The sequence below is a fragment of the Danio rerio genome, chromosome 19 (genome assembly GCF_049306965.1).
Source record: "Danio rerio strain Tuebingen ecotype United States chromosome 19, GRCz12tu, whole genome shotgun sequence".
Lineage (NCBI taxonomy): Eukaryota > Metazoa > Chordata > Actinopteri > Cypriniformes > Danionidae > Danio > Danio rerio.
The window spans coordinates 21,477,328-21,496,978 of record NC_133194.1 but is presented as its reverse complement, the minus strand read 5'-3'; the positions used below and the strand labels follow the sequence as shown (position 1 = coordinate 21,496,978).

At 37.5% G+C, this 19,651-nt stretch overlaps 1 long non-coding RNA gene across 1 annotated transcript; it reads right to left on the bottom strand.

Moving 5' to 3' along the window:
• Positions 1-1,001: 1,001 nt before the first annotated feature.
• Positions 1,002-10,194, bottom strand: LOC137488503 (uncharacterized). The gene is made up of 2 exons (XR_011007565.2): positions 10,119-10,194; positions 1,002-3,498 (listed from the first exon to the last, which is right to left on the bottom strand). It is a non-coding gene; the product is annotated as an uncharacterized lncRNA (long non-coding RNA).
• Positions 10,195-19,651: the final 9,457 nt, after the last annotated feature.

The following is a 19,651-nucleotide window of genomic DNA, read 5'->3' as shown; positions in this document are numbered from 1 at the left end:
GGAGTTTACTGAACTGAATCAGACTTTGTAGAATTAGAGTGGCTTGAATAGATTATACATTTAAAAAAAGAGGAGGACAGAGGAGAAGATTTCAATAGGTTAACAATGCAAGAAAGTTTGAGTATATGTTTGTGATGGCTATATGAGGATAATGGAAAAAGCAAGTGTTGTCATGACAAGATGTGGTAGAATATCAAAGGAATGGTGGTGTGGACTCGTGATGACTAAATGAATGCACATGTATACTGTATTTAATATGTGTTGGTTTGTCAGGGAAAACAAATTCATTAACAATAATTGATGCTAATGTGCCTAAGGAGAGTGCAATGCATGCTGGGTAAAACAAAGCACAGGTGCCAGGACTTCTGGCTGGTGGCAGGCAGTGTTGGGCATCCTTACTTTTCTTTCTAGACCTTTCTTTCTCAAAGTCTGTTATTTAATTATTTTCGTATACCTTGCAAATAGCCTAAACTCATATGTGTCTTATGTGGAGTGAATGATGGGTTACTGTGGAGTATACAATGGTCTGATTCACAACCACCTGTGACAAGGTCAGCTCCAGAAAAGCTTTTAAAAGTCCCTTTCCTAATCACGAAGATGCATGAGATGAGACAATGAGACAAGCAAAAAAGATTTCAGACAATATTAATAAAGTAAAACAGATATTTTAAAGATATTATGAACAATTCAACTCAATTAGACTACCCATGGGTAAATTAAAAAGAATTAAATCAAAAGAGGAATTGAGGGTATGTTGATGTAAGCTTTCCTCATTCACTTAATGAAGTGGAATGCACTTTAAATCCGGCGGGGATTCCCTCGCATAGATATATATACTAGATATTATATATGGATCCTGAGCATGCGTCAATACCACCTCCACATTTGTACAGTGCTCCTAGGACGAAAGTCATTCAAGTCAAGACCAAAGCCAATTAATCTTAAGATGCTGGACTTTAGTGCTGCGTACTAGTGTAGTAATGACCAAAGAAAACAAAGCATAAAGGCATAAGATTTTATAGGTAAGATTTAGTTTAACGTTATAATACAGTCAATGCAGTGGCTATAAGGCAAAGTAGCACCAACATGCTCTTAATTCTAGGCTTATGCTGGTTTTGTTGAATAAAATCAGCAAACAATGTAAATGAAATATGTAAAGACGCTGCGGTGCCAGAAACTTGTTTTATTGTCAGCTAAGTGAAGTAATGGCTAGTTTTTGAAGTTACAAGGGTGCCTGATGACATAACAGTGCCTTGAGTCTCAGAGATAACGATAATTCAAATAAATCGTTCATAACAGGGATTCATTCACAAACGAATCGCTCCCTCCGTTAAAATTAGAAGTGAAGGCAGGAGAGGGGGTGTGTTTCAGGATATTTATTAGTTCCGATTTAACAGGGAGGGTGGATAATGCATTTCCATGGACACAAACACATGCTCTTTGTCAGCAATGCCTATGAGGTCACTCATCCATCGATATAGAAAAGGGTCCGTGTATCATCTGTTCATTTGATTATTCCTTTTATAGAAAAACGAAATATTCATCGTTTTTCTGATGTTTCGTTTTCCGTAATAAAAGGAATAATCAAATGAACGGATGATACACGGACCGAAAAGTGATGTAAAATTATAATTTTCATAATTTTAAAAAACATTCACATACTGACCACCGGGAAAACTTCCGATCATAGATACATGTATATATGTTTACGTATTTATAGTCTACCACTTGACTTTGGTCTCACATTAATTTTAAAGAAGCGTTAGCCTGTACCAAAATAGTAACTCGATTGATGCATTACTTCCAATAGACAACAACTGTGTAGGCAACATCCAATGTAAATATCTCTAATTTCCCCAAAATAACTAGGGCAGGAGATTTTGCAAGAGAGAACGTGTTGAAAAGTGGAGTGGAACAGTTCGATTACCTTGGATAATTTCTGTCTACTAATGATATGATGACATGAATCGGTTGTGTTTAGCATTGGTGGTACTACAGAAATCTTTAGGCTAAACCCTTCAGAGGCCAGTGAGTTAGCTGGGCTTTCAGTTGAGGTCCTGTTAGCAAAAGCTGAAACACAACCTCCAGCTGAGATTAAAAAAAAAAAAAGTGTAGTCCTTGCTTCATTCAAACCAATCATGGTTTTAAAATTTTGAGTCGGCCCATCACAGTTCTCATATTCACTTAGAGATAAATTAAAATGTTTGCTCAAACAAAAATGAACAGGATCTTATTGATTTTGGGTTTAAATAGAATGCCCTAAACCCTTGAGCTATTGCTACATTGTTGGGATGTCACAATCACTATGCATACTGGAACAAACAGGTGCTTGAGTGGATTTATAAAGCCAACTTGCTTCCTTGGTCAAAATGGAGGCATTGAGAGTATGACAATGTAAATCTCTCACTTTAAAATGGCCGTATATAGGGATTCTCCCAAGGGAAGGGAAGTTTGTAAGTGTGTGTCTAAAAGTGGTGTGGAACACAGGTTTTGTACCGCATATTTCCTGTTGGAATTTCTAGGCTCATACCCTGGAGTCAGATAATGTCTCCCTTATTTGACCCATTAATTTCAGAAAATTTTGGAGTCTCTCCAATGATGATCTAATGATCTGATGAGTTGAATCAGATGTGTTTGATTAGAAAGAGTTTGAAAATGTGTAGTGTTTGTGTGCCTCCAGGAACATGGTTGGTAAACACTGTTTGCATGTTCTCCCTGTGTTCACGTGGGTTTCCTTCGGGTGCTCCGGTTTCCCCGTCAGTCCGAAGACATGCGGTACAGATGAATTGGGTGAGCTAAATTGTCCGTATTGTATGAGTTTGCCTGTGAATGTGTGTGTGGATGTGGATTTTTTCCCTGCGTAAAACCATGCTGGATAAGTTGGTGGTTCATTCTGCTGTGGCGACCCCGGAATAATAAAGGTACTAAGCCGAAAAGAAAATGAATGAATGAATTAATCAATCAAATGTAAGTTATTATATAAAAACATTAAAGCAGTGGTGCAGTAGGTAGTGCAGCAAGAAGGTCGCTGGTTCGAACCTCGGCTCAGTTGGCGTTTCTGTGTGGAGTTTGCATGTTCTCCCTGCCTTCGCGTGGGTTTCCTCCGGGTGCTCCGGTTTCCCCCACAGTCCTAAGACATGTGGTACAGGGGAATTGGGCAGGCTAAATTGTCCGTAGTGTATGAGTGTGTGTGTGAATGTGTGTGTGCATGTTTCCCAAAGATGGGTTGTGGCTGTAAGGGCATCCACTGCGTAAAAACTTGCTGGGTAAGTTGGCGGTTCATTCCACTGTGGCGACCCCAGATTAATAAATGGACTAAGCCGACAAGAAAATGAATGAATGAATGAATAAAAACATTAAGGGTAACCTGCAGTTTTATAGTAAACAGGTGATGTGTATATGTTTAATGAAGTGTATTTGTCTATTAAGTGTATGTGTTATGTGCAAGTCCATAATGGTTGGCATCATCTCTTCACAGGTCTTGGATCCCATCAATCTCTAGAATGGGCATCCCCATGTGGAAATAGAGAACAAAGAAAATAATTAGCATAGATGTCATTAATAATGTATTTGAACAAGAGATAATAAATGCCAATGCAAAAATGAAGTGCTATAAATAAAATTATGGGTTATATAAACAAACATAGAAACAAACATATTAAACATAGAAATATTTTTAACAAAATGCCTAGTGCATTAAGACCGAAAGAGTGTGTTCTACAGGTGATTTTTTAAGAGCACTCACCCTCATGGAGCACATCCTACAGTTATGTGATGCATTGCGTGTATGCTTTAATAAAACAATCTTTAATCTTTAAAAATCTTTAATCCTGTTTTCAACTGAGAGAGTGTGTCTGAGCCTCAGACAATTTTAGGAAGGCTATTCTAGAGTTAAGGAGCCATATATGAGAAGGCTCAACCTCCTTTAGTAAACTTTGCCGGCAGCTAGCTCTCTGCAACTCTCACATGGTCGCCCACTGAAGCTAAGCAGAGCTGCGCCCGGTCAGTAACTGGATGGAAGACCACAAGCTAGGTTGCTACAGGACGTGGTGTTAGTAAGGCCAGCAGGGGGTGCCAAACTTGCGGTCTGTGTGGGTAGTGATGCCCCAGTATAGTGACGGGGATTCTATTCTGCTCAGTGAGCGCTGTTTTTCGGATGAGACATTAAACGGAGGTCCCAACTCTCTGTGGTCGTTAAAAATCCCAGGATGTCCTTCGAAAAGAGTAGGGGTTTAACCCCGGCAGCCTGGCCAATTCTGCCCACAGGCCTCTGTCCATCATGGCCTCCTAACCCTCCCCATATCATAATTGGCTTCATCACTCTGTCTACTTTCCACCAATCCACTGGTGTGTGGTGAGTGGTCTGGAGCAAAATGTCTGCCGTCACGTCATCTAGGTGGATGCTGCACACTGGTGGTGGATGTGTAATATATAATATATTATAACAGCCAGATATTTTACAGTAGAGCTAATTGCAGATCAAGTTGTGAGATCTGCTGTGAGCTGTGTTGTTGCATGTCCGCTGGTTCTCACCTCTGAATGATGAGTTTGAGCTACTTGTACAGTAAGATAGAGTTACAGGTATTTTTGGTGTAAACAAAACATCTGTGAAGAAACTCTCCACAGAGAAACACAGAAACATAGTAACCTCACTGCCAGCTAGCGTTTCGGGAGTGTAATTGCAAAGCAGAGAATGCAGAAGTACAAATGCACGACTACACACAATGCAATGCAAACACTCGACACAGAAGTATAATAAAGGGAACATTGCCCAACATTAACAACTTCAGGTGAGATTAGTTAAGGTTTACATATCCAGATAAACTGATTATCAAAAAAGGCTGACTCTAACTCAAGTGACTGTTTCCATTTTGTGTTGAGTTAAAATTAGTCTGTAGGATTTAGATGGTTGCAAGAGGGAAATGTAAACGAGCTTCTTAGCATGGTTACTGTTGCTGGCATTTGCAAATCCATAGCTCATAACACTGTTCAGCAGCTGAGGCATATAGTACAATGACCGCAAGTGTCTTTTGTTGACAAAACATCAAAGTCCCATCGAAAGTCCCCCTGGCCACATCTATGAACTGCTGTTGAATGGGTTGAGTCTCATATCCTCAGCACGAGCTGAAATGAGTGAAGCATGCTGGCCTTTTTTTATACCCAGATGTTTGAGCAGTGGCCTGGCATGCAGATTTCACATGCTAATTGTCATGGGCCTTTTCTAAAGAAAAGACTCCCAAGAACAACCCATTGCATTAGTTTTCACACAATAATTCTGTTGACTCCATTAAAAAACAAGGGTTACAATAGTAACCAAGATATTTATTGATTCAAAAGAATTTAATTTCCAATTCATATTCTGTTATCAGTCATTTAACCTTAAGCCATTACAAGATCTGTTTTTACAATAAAAAATATTGTGTATTTTACAGATTAAAGAAATCATACAGCTTTTAAAAGAACACAAGAAAATGTGACAGGAAAATATGATGAGAACATTCTTATTTGCAGAAAATACTTGATTATATATTTCAACACAACCTGATGAGAAGTCTGAACTGTCTATGATATCATATCTCCCATGTCACAAAATTCTCAAATTCTTCTTTCAACTGAGAAATATCGCTTGGTTACGATGAATGCTGTTCATCCCAGATGCAGAAAAGCTAGTTCATGTATTTATGACTTCTAGGCTGGATTACTGTAGTGCGATGAATGCCGGCTGCCCTGCATCTTCTATTAATAAACTTCACCTAGTTCAAAATGTAGCAACCAGAATTCTTACCAGATTTATAAAATATGATCATATCACCCCAAGTTTATCCTCCTTACACTGGCTGCCTGTTAAGTTCTGTATTGATTATAAAGCATCGCTTCTTACCTATAAAGCTTTAAATAATCTAGCTCCTGTTTATCTAACCAAACTTCTGTCTCGCTACAATCCAACCTCTCTTTAAGATCTAAAACTCAGGGCTTCTGTTAGTACTTTGGCATTGAGCTTCAAGTCAAGTAAAGGAGGACGGGCCTTCTCCTTTATGGCTCCTAAACTCTGGAATAACCTTCCTGATAATTTCCGAGGCTCAGACACACTCTCTCAGTTTAAAACAAGATTAAAGATCTATCATTTTAATAAGGCATACACACAATGCATCACATAATGGTAGGATGCGTGAGTGTGCTCTATGCAGGTGAGTGAGCTTGACAGCCACCTGTAGAACACACTACTGCTGTCTTATTGCCCCAGACATTTTGTTAGAAATACTCTTATGCTTTATGTGTTTGTTTGTACAACTACTATTTTCATTTATAACACTTCATTAACTCATCACTGTTACGCATTGAGTAACTTTTTTTTGACAATGCTGGTGTGTATTGTTCCTGTGTGTTGTATCCTCCCTTATCTGTCTCTTTAGCTGCGTCCCAAATCGCATACTTATGCACTATTCTACGCCATTTTGTAGTATAAATAGTGTAAGTAGTGTGTTCACACTGAAAACTCTAAAAATAATAAGTGCACTTTAATTACCCGGATGATGCACTCATTCAGCCGCTAAAATGAAGTGTGGAATGATGGACACTTCACGCACTCAACGAACGCAGGTTTGCTTACGTAGCGGAAGGGGCGGAGCTATCGGACGCACATGTTGAATAACTTTATTATTTTGGATGGTGAAAGCAAAATTCTCCTACGAGAGTGATTATAGCGCCTCCCGATGGTGAATGTGGCAATACTCACGGCAGGTATTATTTGATAATTCTGTTGTTTATTTCACTGATTTGGCAACCGTCAAACGTCATCAGGGAAACGGTTTGAATTTCTGCTTGGTAAAAAAACATTAGTGTGCCATTTGGGACACAACTACATACATATACTATCCTGTTGAGTGTGTAAGTGCATAAGTACATAGTGCATGAGTGCATAGTGTATAGTGTGCCATTTGGGACGCAGCTTTTCTCTCTATCCACATAAGTGAAGATCAGGTGCAGCTGTGAGAGGGGCGGCGCCAATTATAAAAGCACACTGTTGTCGCTGTTCGATGAGTTCTCTTCCTGTTTCCCCTCGCTGTTGTGTGTGTGAGCAGATCGCCCAAGTCATCTAGTGAGATATGCTGTTATACGGTAATAGGACCGCATTTATTTTCTGTCTGTAACCCTTTTCTAAAGTCATCTGGTAAGATACTCTGTTAAATGCGGTAATAGGATGGCAACTTGCATTAGCGATGGCTGAGCGTTTATTTCCTGTCCCCAACTCTTTTCTAAAGTCATCTGGTGAGATACTCTGTTAAATACGATAATAAGACGGTAACTTGCATTAGCGGTGGCTGAGCATTTATTTCCTGTCCACAACCGTTTTCCAAAGTCATTTGGTGAGATTACTCTGTGAACTGTTGTTTTATTTACAGAACTTTATTTTTGGTTTAGGTAAGAGATGCTTAATATTAGGTAGCATACTTTGTTCTGTTTGTTGTTTTGGTCTTTTGTTCCCTCACCACCTTGGTTTTGATATTGGAAATATTTGTTTAATAAATCTGTTACCCCCTTTTGACAACTTGGCCTGTGTGTGTGCTTGGGGAGCAGATAAGGGAACTCCAGGTGACCTCTTTTAATACACTGTCATCCTTATCTTTATGTGTATAATGCGGTGCTTCCGCTACAGAACAATCACGTTTAAGTACACTATGAACAGCAGCTACGCTAATTATTTTCTTTATTCTCTATTTCCACCTGGGGATACTGATCCCGAGGCCCCTAGTGATTATTCAGCACCATTGATGCGATCTAAGACCTGTGAAGAAATGATGCCAAGGTAACCATTATCCAGGACCAGGCCGTACCCTGAGCTGATGTGGGCCAGCTGATGACCTACTCACACCTGCAGTTCTCCATATTGGACACCTGGTGTTCTCTAGCCTCTTGACTACAACTCCACACAGGACGTTTGGCCAGATTAAAAATGGTCGTGCCCAGCAGAGCCTGGTTTCTCTCGGGGTTTCATCAATTAGTGAAGTTTGCTCGGTTGGGACTGGTGGAGCTGCACATCAATGGATTTTCTCTTAAGAGCTTTTAGTTGTGAAAATTAAACCACACTTAACTGAACTTCAACTCTGAACACAGGACTGACACATTTTCAGTATACTAGAACATCAATGTTAAGCTGCTTTGACATAATCTACATTGTAAAAGCGCTATAGAAATAAACATGAATTGAATTCTTTTCACAGCTATCAATTAAATGTATATCTTAAATGATTTCCCCTCTGACTGTTTGGCTTTTATACAGCATCTTTTTCTAGCCACATCTGACAGAGATGTGTGCGCGTGTGTATGTGGAAGAGGGGTGCTGTGCTGAGCAGGTGTGGTTACAGGGGGAGGTGTGACCACTGTGAGATTTGGTGGAGAGATCAAAGGTGATTTGGGGCGGAAATCTAGAGGGACAGGATGTGTGTGTGTTTAGAAGATTAGATCGGGAGATTGGCAAGGCATTTGGCATTACATTCTCACTGGGGTACTCGCACACACACACACTAAACATACTCTGTGAGGGCGCAGATGTGCCATGGCTGGGTGCAGAGCCAGAAAATCAAAACCCCACTGTGTGAATGGGTTATACAATGTGTTTGGTTGCAACTCACGTGTGTGCGCATTTATGGCTTTAAATTGAGTACAAATGAGCGGTGTTCAAGCTTGGTAAGACAGTTTTTAGTGCAGTGCTGACATCAGGGAGTTCACTCATGCGATGATGGTACTCCGATTAAAAAAACTCTTTCAATTATGTATGTGTACGGAGAGCCCAAAAACATACTGGGTCAGACATCTGACACATGCATACAGTATGTGGGTCTGTAAGGATTTATATGGGTTAAAGTCCTTTCACACCAAGAGTGATATCTGTAAAGATAACTAAATTAGCATTCATGACAGTAACAACCTGTTTATTCTAGGCACACTTAGTTTATTTTAAGTACTCTGCAGTTTTGTCATCTGAAGTTTACATGCTCAAGTTATTTAAAGCAGAATAAAATAAAATTTGCTGTAAATGTTTTTATTCTTCACCTGGAACAAATGCTCTGAAACTGATTAAATGATGTGGATCTACAGCACTTAAATTATTTTAGTTGTAGTATAAACCTACTAGAAATGTTTTTGGGACAATAAATTTATTGTTACCTTGAAGTTACTGTCCTTTGTGTAAACTGGCCTTTTTTATCATGGTCATTGGTGTTGAGTTATGGGTGTGCTTTGAGCATAATGCGCATTAAACCAATCAGAGTCTCATCTCCCATTCCCTTTAAGTCAGTTGCATCACGCCATGGTGCATTTGCTATTTACATGGCAGACTTTGTAAAAGTAAAAACTGAATGTTTCACTAGCGAGAAAACAGTTAAACAAACCATCTGCAGTGTGAGGATAAAGAATGAGCCTCCTCCAGTCTCTTTGGTTTACTTTTACTCTTTCTTTTAAAACCATATTTTTCCATCCTTATAATAGCAAAAGTTAATTCAGACACACCCTAAAGCTTTTGCGCCATGGGCTTTAGACTTTGCACTTAGATCAGTAAAATAGAGCCCTTAAAGTGAGGAATGACCCAAATCTCAATATTAATACTAATATTAAGGATAATATTTCAGAAAACACAAAGTAACTATCAGTATTTGGTGCCTCACATGAGGACAAAAAAAATCACACTAAACAATTTATTGGACTTATTTTGGATTCTACTGTATGTTGCCATTGTAGAGCTGAAAAAGCCCAGGAAAATCTTTTAAAAACTGACTGATTTTGACTGAAAGAAGAAAGTGCTTTTATGAAGGTTTAACAAATTATGGGCTGATTTTTTTCGAGGGTGAACTTACTGTTTAACACCAAGGACCATGATAAAAAAGGCCAAATGGATTTGCTATTTAAACAACGTGGCAAATTAGGGTTGCATTGGTACCTTATTGCGCCGAGTGTATTATAGGGCCCATAGTGTGTGTGTGTCAGATAAAAACCTCCTTGAACGGGGCACCAGATACAGAATCGTACTGTTACAAACATCTAGTTAGAATTAAAATATGACAAATTGCGACACACTATGCCAAGGTTTCTAACAGAAGTTTAGAAAGGAGTATATTTACACTTCTGCTGTTGATGATGCAGTGGTAGAGAGAAGCTGGATCTTCCTGCAGGTCTTGATGCTTGGACTGCAGATTTCTAGAGGTGACAGACCATGAAAATCATTGAACAGTTTTGAAATCTTTTGAAACATCTGGGACACACAAATCCTTTGAAAAGATTTTACTGAAGCTGAAGATCTTTTGGGAGACACTGGCTTATGGTGGTTGCATTAGTTCATTTATAGGCTTCTTTTCTCTTTGCAGACATTCATTGATGTAACGCTTGCACAGCGAACATTTTATCAATCACCTTTCATGCAGCAACAAGCTTTACACTTGTTACAAGTTACTTTTACAATCAGCCCTCATCCAACCAATTAACTTCTTTCTTTAAAAGAATGTTTTATACTTTCCAAGAAAGGCAGGATTCAAAAGATGGCATCTTTCAAATTCAGCATTCTCACAAACTCAAAAAAAAAAAAAAAAAAAAAAAAAAAAAAAAAATCTATATATATATATATATATATATATATATATATATATATATATATATATATATATATATATATATATATATATATATATATATTGTGAGTGTGTGAGAATATATATTAAAATGGGATCATGTAAGGAACATTCTTAAAGCAACTCATGTAAACACCTTAATCATATTATTGTCTTATTCAGATTAAGGCAAATATTTTGATTACTGATCGCCATCTAAACGTAGCCAGTAACTCAAATAACTACTCGTTACAACTGAGTTATGCAGAAGAGCATCTCTAAATGCACAACACGTCCAACCTTGAGGCCGTGATTCTAGCAGGGTGTACCTAATTAAGTGGCCAGTGAGTGTATGTATATTGTGTAGCTTCCACTAAAATACTTTATTCTTATTCTACTTCTTAATACCCCAAATATAAAAACTTTTTACACCTCAATTAAAAAAGGATTCACTTTCAGAGGATAAATGAAGTATATGATATTTTTGTTCCTCCATTAAGTCTGTTCAGTGGCAGGTTTGGCAAAATACACCTATACACACATTTAACACTTTAGTCCCAATTAGTCCCATTTTTATACAATTTAATTTTAATTAGTCATGATTGCAGCTAATGGGCATTATCTGGAAGTGTACAAAAGATAATACTCAAACATGAAACCTTATAAATGTTATTTGACTTTCTATTCTTCATACACATAATCTAACATTTTGAGGATTCCACGATTTGAACCAAGTCTTCTACAGAGACTTGATTACTTAATAAGCGATAATCAAATTTGATTATAGACAATAATCAACAGGCATTGTGTAAAGCATTCAATGCCCAACGTCCGAGAAACAATGAGGTCATTCTTGTGCATCAGGCAGGAATGTTTGAAAATGAAAACTGTCCATTATATGAAGCAAGTGTGCCTCTTCAGAACAATTTTATTCAACTACTGAATTCACTCTGACATTTATTTGACATTAAATCTTTTAATTTGTTTTCGGTAGATGAATGCGAGTCTCACAGGTAATAATATAATATTAATATAATTCAAGCTGAACTAAACCATTTGCTGTCGATTATAAAATGCTTGATCTTCTAAATTTCAGAAAGGCATTTTGTCTTGAACAAACCATTGTTATCATGTCACATTTCATAAAACATACATATATGATACATATAACCAAATATTTACATCTTATAAGAAATAGATGCTGAACGATTATAATAATGCTAGAGGGAAACCAAAAACAGAGCGAAAAGGGAGGTTATACAGAAACTGGATTTTGGTTGTAAAATGATATACGCAGCACACTTGGCAAAGGTGGTGTCTTTAACTGTAGTGCAAACAGGCAGAGGAGGACAGTTTTCTGACTGAATTATACATGAACACAATATGTGACAGCTCTGCTATAATGCATGAGGCTCGCAGAGCTTGTCAACTTTAAGAAAGTACAACTGTTGCCCTCAGCCGTGGCTAATGACTTTGAAACGGTTGAAATGTTATCGAAATTACTGTGAACTTGCAGCTGAGGTTTCCACCATTTTTTTATTTACCATGAAGAATAGAGAAGCCATGTTTTATGACTTACAAAAAGTATTTATGTGACTATATTGTAGTTTATTTGTTCGTAGGTCTATATATAAAGGTAATAATAATACCCTTCCACTCTAAACTAGCTTATATTTTAAATGCAAATGTACAATCACAAGCCATTTCATAAGGTACACCTGTCCAAATGCTTGTTAATGCAAATTTCTAATCAGCTAATCATATGGCAGCAACTCGAAACTGCATACTTTCATACTATATAGTACGCTAAAATCAGAATGCGAGCCGAGTAGTATGTCCGATTTCCTAGAATTCAAAAATCAGTATGCAAGTAATACTCAGATAACTTACTACTTCCGGCGAGATTCTGGAGTGCGCATTCCATGCACACTGCGCTATCCCATGATGCCCCGCGAGAGAATTCATAAATTGAGTAAAGCAACGCAACTAACGCAGGTAGGTCACGTGAACATGACAAAATGGCAGATGTAGTACGTCCGCATTCAATTAATACTTTTCTCATTCATAGGCATATTGTATAGAACGTACCATAGATATATACATTAGATGTCGCCTACCCTGTTGTTGTCTATTGGAAAGAATGTGTCAATAGAGCCACGTTTAGTACAGGGTTGCGCTCCTTTGAAATGAATGAGGGGCCAAGCTGCAGTGGAGGACTGTGGCCATCCAAAGCCAGAGATATACACATATACACATATATCTATGATCGGGAGTTTTCCCAGAGGTCAGTATGCAATTATTTTTTTTTAATTAAAATTTTACATCACTTTTCTACATTGGTGGATAAGTGATCGCATAGGCATTCCTGACAAAAAGCTTGTGTTTGTGTGTCTGGAAATGTACTATCCACCCTCCCAGTTAAATTTGATCTAATCCGTGTCCTGAAACACACCTCCTCTCTTGCGGAGGGATCGATTCGTGAATTAATCCCCGTTATGAACAACTCTTTCACTAGCAGACAATAATAAAAGTTCTCTTAATGCAGCATCTCGTCATATTTCTTTTTCATTGTTTGCTGATTTTATTCAACAATACTAGCATAAGCCTTGTATTAGTGAGTTGGTGCTGCTTTGCCTTTTGTGAATGTGACTGTATTATCATCAATAACGTTACCTGTTTCGCACAAAAGTTCGTAACATACAAAAACGTAAAAAACTAAATCTTACCTATAAAATGTTCGGCAACGCTTTCTGCCTGTGTGCTTTGTTTTCTTTGTTGCTTGTTACTACACCCGTAGACAGCATTAAAGTCCAGCATCTTCACGTAGTAACACTGTCTTGACTAGTGCGGTTGAATGACATTTGTCCTGGGAGCACTGTACAAATGTGGCGGCTCTATTGATGCATACTCAGGGTCCCTATGCTTTATCTAGTGTATATATCTATGAGAACGTACTTTTCTAACGGCCGAGTAGCACGTTTAAATTCAAATGCAGTACCTACTGAGCAGTACGCGGTTTCGGACGCAGCCTTGGTCAAGACAATCTGCTGCAGTTCAAGTCGAGCATCAGAATAGAGATGAAAAGTGATTTAATTGACTTCTGTTAATTGACTTAACCATCTTTATGGTTTACAGAGAATGGGTAGAAAAAGAGAAAATATCCAGTGAGTGGCAGTTCTGTGGGTGCAAATGCCTCGTTGATGCCAGAGGTCAGAGGAGAATGGCCAGACTGGTTCAAGCCGATACAAAGGCAATAGTAACTGAAATACCCCTTGTTACAACTGAGGTATGCAGAAGAGCATTTCTGAACGCATAACACATGGGACCTTGAGGCGGATGGGCTATAACAGCAGAAGACCACACCGGGTGCCACTCCAGTTGGCAGGAAACTGAGGCTACAATTCACACAGGCTCAACAAAATCCGACAATAGAACATTGGATAAATGTTGCCTGGTCTGATGAATCTCGATTTTTACTGCAATTTTCCGATGGTAGGGTCAGAATTTTGCATTAACAACATGAAAGCATGGATTTAATCTGCCTTGTAGCAATAGATCAGGCTGGTGGTGGTGATGGAATGGTGTGGGGGATATTTTCTTGGCACACTTTGGGCCTATAAGTACCAACTGAGCCTTGTGTTAATGCCACAGCCTACCTGACTATTTGTTGTTAATCATGTCTATCCCTTTATGACCACAGTGTAGCTATCTTCTGATGGCTACATCCAGCAGGATATCACGCCATGTCATAAAGCGCGAATCATCTCAGACTGGTTTCTAAACATGACAATGAGTTCACTATACTCGAATGGTCTCCATAGTCACCAGATCTCAATCCAATAAAGCACTTTTAGGATGTGGTGGAATGGGAGAATCGCATCATTAACGTGCAGCTGACAAATCTGCAACAACTGCGTGGTGTTATCATGTCAATGTGGACCAAAATCCCTGAGGAATATTAAAAAAGTATCCAGTATATTGTTGAATCTATGCCAGGGGTGTCAAACTCAATTCATGGAGGGCCGAAGCCCTGCACAGTTTAGTTCCAACCCTGCTCCAACACACTTACCTGTAGGTTTCAAACAAGCCTGAAGGACTCAATTAGTTTGATCAGGTGTGTTTAATTAGGGTTGGAACTAAACTGTGCAGAGCTGCGGCCCTTTTGGAACCGAGTTTGACACCTGTGATCTATGCCATGATGGACTAAGGCAATTCAGAAGGCAAAAGCGGGTCCAAGATGGTACTTGTATGGTGAACTTAATAAAATGGCAGTGAGTGTACAATGTAAGGGGGAATTATTTAAATTCACCCCAGTGTAAACTGTAAATCATGAGGTAATCCATACTTTGTTAAAATAAGTACTACATATTTTATTAATATATAATTGTAAGGTTTTTTTTTTGGTTTTTTTTTTTTTTTGGCTGATTTGGGTTCCAGCTCTAAGCCAAATGTCAAATTCTCTGACTTTCACTGCCTAAAAGCTGGATTTGGATGAACTATAATGAATAAAAAACATGCAGCTGCTGTGCTGAGCAATCCCTCTGGAATTTTGTGATTCTGCTCTCTCTCTCTTGCTCTTTGTCTTTAATTTACAAATTAGAAAGGTTAATGATTCTTGAGGTCAAAAGGTAATGAAGAATTAAAATGTGCTAATTAATGTATACTTTCACAGCAAAGCAACTCTAGTAATGCCAGTAATTTTTGAGTAGAAAATCAGATTTGTTTTACACAAAATGATGGAGGAACTGATTGAGGACAAAAATATAAAACACCACATATAGTATTTTAACAGGTTCTGCCTGGTAACTGCATTTGATTTTCATTTGACAAGAAATAAAAAAAAAAAAAAACAGAAAGATTACATTTTGGTAAAAGGGAAGTAAAATTTTTCGTAAAGACATTTTACAGAACAGAAAACAAGTGTACAATTTGCATAGGCTTACTAAAATTGGACACTAGAAGAGTGGAAAAATTTGCCTGGTCTGATAAGTCTAGATTTCTGCTGCGACAGCATGAAAGCATGGATCCATCCATTTTCTTGGCACACTTTTGGCCTGTTAGTACCAATTGAGCATCGTGTCAACATCACAGCTGAGTATTTGTTGCTGACCATATCGATCCTTTTATGACCACAGTGTAGCCATCTTCTGATGGATACTTTCAGCAAGATAATGCGCCATGTCATAAAGTGCAAATAATTTCAGAAGTGTTTCTTGAACATGACAATGAATTAAACATGACACTGAACTTAAATGACCTTTTCTTAGAAGAAAAGATGTAAACTGTGTAAATGATGACAAAATCATGATTTTTGTTACCATCTTATGTTATTGTTGTTCTAGAAAATGGAATGTATCCTGTATCCATTAATATGCTGTGTTTCTTTAGAAAAAGACAAAGAGGAGAGAAGAAAAGTCTTTCCAAAACCTTTCTATGATGCAGAAAGGTTGTGTTTTGTTTGTAAGAAACAGGGTTTGAGGGCTTTTGCCTCTAATATAGCCACTCCATCCACACACTCTTGCTCTCTTCATCAGTCAGTGAGCTTTAACTCATGCAACATTAATGCCTTGATTCATTCCTCTCACTTAGAGAGAGAAGAAGAAATGTCAACCATTGTCAGCATCTATTCATCCTTCAGTCTCCACCTCCTCCTCTCGCTCTCCTCTCTGATGCACAGAGGTCAGCACAGTGTGTCCCATCAGGGTATCCATACAGGGTTTAGCTGTCAGCTGGATGTATATGCAACTTTGCATCCAAACTGTTTAATATGTGTGAATCTGCAGCATTACTTTCACAATCTTAGAACAATAAATAATGATATTTATATAAATAACGCTTTTTATAAATGGTTTAATAGTTTTGAGATGACTTGTGTTAAGATATGGATTATGTTTACATTAATACAATGCTTAAATATTTAGGGTGGTCCAGAATGTATTTTTAAGGCTTAGTTGTATGTATATATGTATATATGTGTGTGTATATATATATATATATATATATATATATATATATATATATATATATATATAAAGTTTTTTTTTACTCTGAAAGGCCCGCCCTCAAGAGGCTCTGATTGGTTAGCTAACATAACGTGCTGTGATTTGCAGATCGGCTCCACATCACCAGGAAAAGCATCATACATCTAATAGCACACGCTTTGCACTGTCTAAATACATTCCGTTGTCAATGTTAGCTGTATCAGTTTAAGCCTAAATCCAAAAGAAAATGATGAGGATGCACACATAAATCCGGGTTATAAGCATGTGTAAGTACTATGAAATATTCACGTATCTTCTGAGAGTTTGTTAATTGAGATATATAAAGTACAAAAAGTGGCTGCATAGAGAGACACTGCACGCGTTGTTGAAGATTGTGATTGTTTACAGGAGTTTGACAGATAAATATGAATTTGTAGCTAAATTGTTAACAGTGCCAAACAGCATTTCCCATTGTTTACATCCTTGATTACGTCCTTACTAAAGTATATTGTTAATGCAAGAAACTGTGCATGTAATTGATTAATTTGAACAAATAAAAATAGTTACAGGTTGTGGCTCACAATCCACAGCTTCGTCTATTATGGTTGTAGCTTTTCCTTTCTTTAAGGAGTTTTTAGCCGAATCCAGCATCGAACTGGGAGAGATACTGGAAGCTGTCCTTTGTCAAATGTTAGCTATACATGTTCACAATTCTCTGGAAGATAATTAAAATTAAACTGTAAGCACTTCTCTCTTTGTGTCGTGTCCTTTGAAAGCCTAAATAGAAAAACAGATGAAGCTATTTGTAAATAGCAGCGTTTGGAGGCCATTTTAGTTTTCTCTGCTTCAAGATTACACGGCCTCTGGCCACGCCCTTTTGCTGCGCAGGGTGTATGCGTGTGGTGAACATGCATAACCTGAAGCATTTGTGATCTTACTAACCCGAATGTATTTTTTGTAGTCCCCAAACTTCTTTTGCTGTAAGCTTTGCTAAGCTAACTCTGTAAAAGCCAATGTTTTAATGTGCATTGAACTTTGAGCGAATTACATTTAGAGATGCTGTTTATGTTCACACAGCTACAGTACACATCAACTAAAGTTTAAAATATGCTATCAGAGTGGACCACGCCTTTAAAATTTACAACTGATTAAATGTCAAGTAATAATTTACTGAATATACACAGACACACACACACACACACACACACACAAACACACACAAACACACACAAACACACACACTTAAACAGAGACTAGCAAGTTATGAGCAAGGATGAGCGAGCTCTCAGGCTTTAACTAAAATCCTTTCAAACACAATCAAAGGTCTCAGAAGTCTGGAATCAGCCAAAGGTTAAGAAATTCATGACATTATTCTCATTTTGGGGTGAATTAACACTTCAAATCCCTTAAAAATCTTCATTCTGATTCCAACATATACCCATATAAGTTCAACCCATATTCACAAAACCCTTGAGTAAAGAGTTTTCTTTACTTTAGAACAATTAAGCAAATCTATTTTTAAAAGCTTTAATATATATTTAAACTAAAATGGCCCAAATTGTCGAAATAAAACATATATTTTTTTATAAAAATATATATTTAAAAATAGATGTTATGGTTAAAGGATGTAATTTAATGTGTATTTATATAGCGCATTTATCGTGTGGCCACACACCCACAGCGCTTCATAATCAAGAGGGGGGAAGGGTCTCTCCACACCACCATCAGTGTGCAGCATCCACTTGGATGATGCGTTGGCAGCCACAGGACAGCGTTTGCCAGTGCAAACAAAACAGCTATAGGTGGAATGGATCAGTTTAGAGTTGATACAGTAATGTGCAAATCTGAAATACACACATTGCAGGATCTGCAATGCTGAATTAGGTTTATAATTAAGCAGAAAGCAAAGTTCAGAACACAATTAGGTTGGAAACTTAAACCCTTAAAAAGTGACGTTTTTTTTTTTAAGACCTGTGACTTTGTATGATTTCAATCTAATTTAAACCATTAGGGCATATATATATATATATATATATATATATATATATATATATATATATATATATATATATATATATATATATGCTTAAACAAAGGTTCATTTTATTTAATTATTTCTGTATGGATAAAAATTGTCCTAAGACAAGAACGAGTGTGGTTCAATATTCTTAATGATGATGAAAGTTTTTGGTCCATCAAATATCGACTACTATAAGGACTGTTATTTTGCATTTAATTATTTAATTTCTGTTGTTTGATACTGTTAGATTCTCCAGAAAATCTTGAAGCACTTTATTTCATTTGCAATTTATATGTCGTTTTTGTCTTTGTTCAATAATTTATGTTTTTCATTTATTATATTTTATACAGATGCTATCCTAATTGATGTTAAATGATTAACACAGTTCCCCAACACAGTTATTTAAACAATCTTGTAAAATTATATTCTTATCAAAGAAACTTTCGTGCAAAAAAAAAATATGCGAATACCACAGCAATTATCAAGAAAACGTACAAAAAGCTTGTTGTGTTAAAATGTTGTTGAAATGTTCCTTACAGCCAGATTAGTTGATTTGGTCTTTGTGATTCCAGCCACAATTTGGTCATCAGAGAAAAATCTGGAACATCCCAAAAGATTTCTGTAATTCTGGGTTAAAATGCGTGCTCTGCCATGGTGGTTTCAGATGTTCAATGACAGCAGGCAGCTTAATGGCCCTTGCAATCAAATTATCCCTCTGAATAAGTACTGGCAATGTCACTTTTCTGCAGTGTGACTTCAGCCACCATGACCATCAAACCAAGAACCAATAAGGGCACAGAACATGATGACACAATCGGCATGACAACTTTCATCAAAACAATTTTCTTCTTTTATATATTATGAAAGAAAATTGTGCTTAAAGTGATGCATGTTGGCTGTGACATTTCAGAATGAATGTGTCACAGATGAACGACATCAAATTCCACTTTCTTGCATGTCTGTTTGGTCCATATTGATTGTCGTGTAGTCTGATGTTATGGCAGCGAAGCTCTTATAGCATAGGTCCCAAACTGGATTTCTGGAGGGCC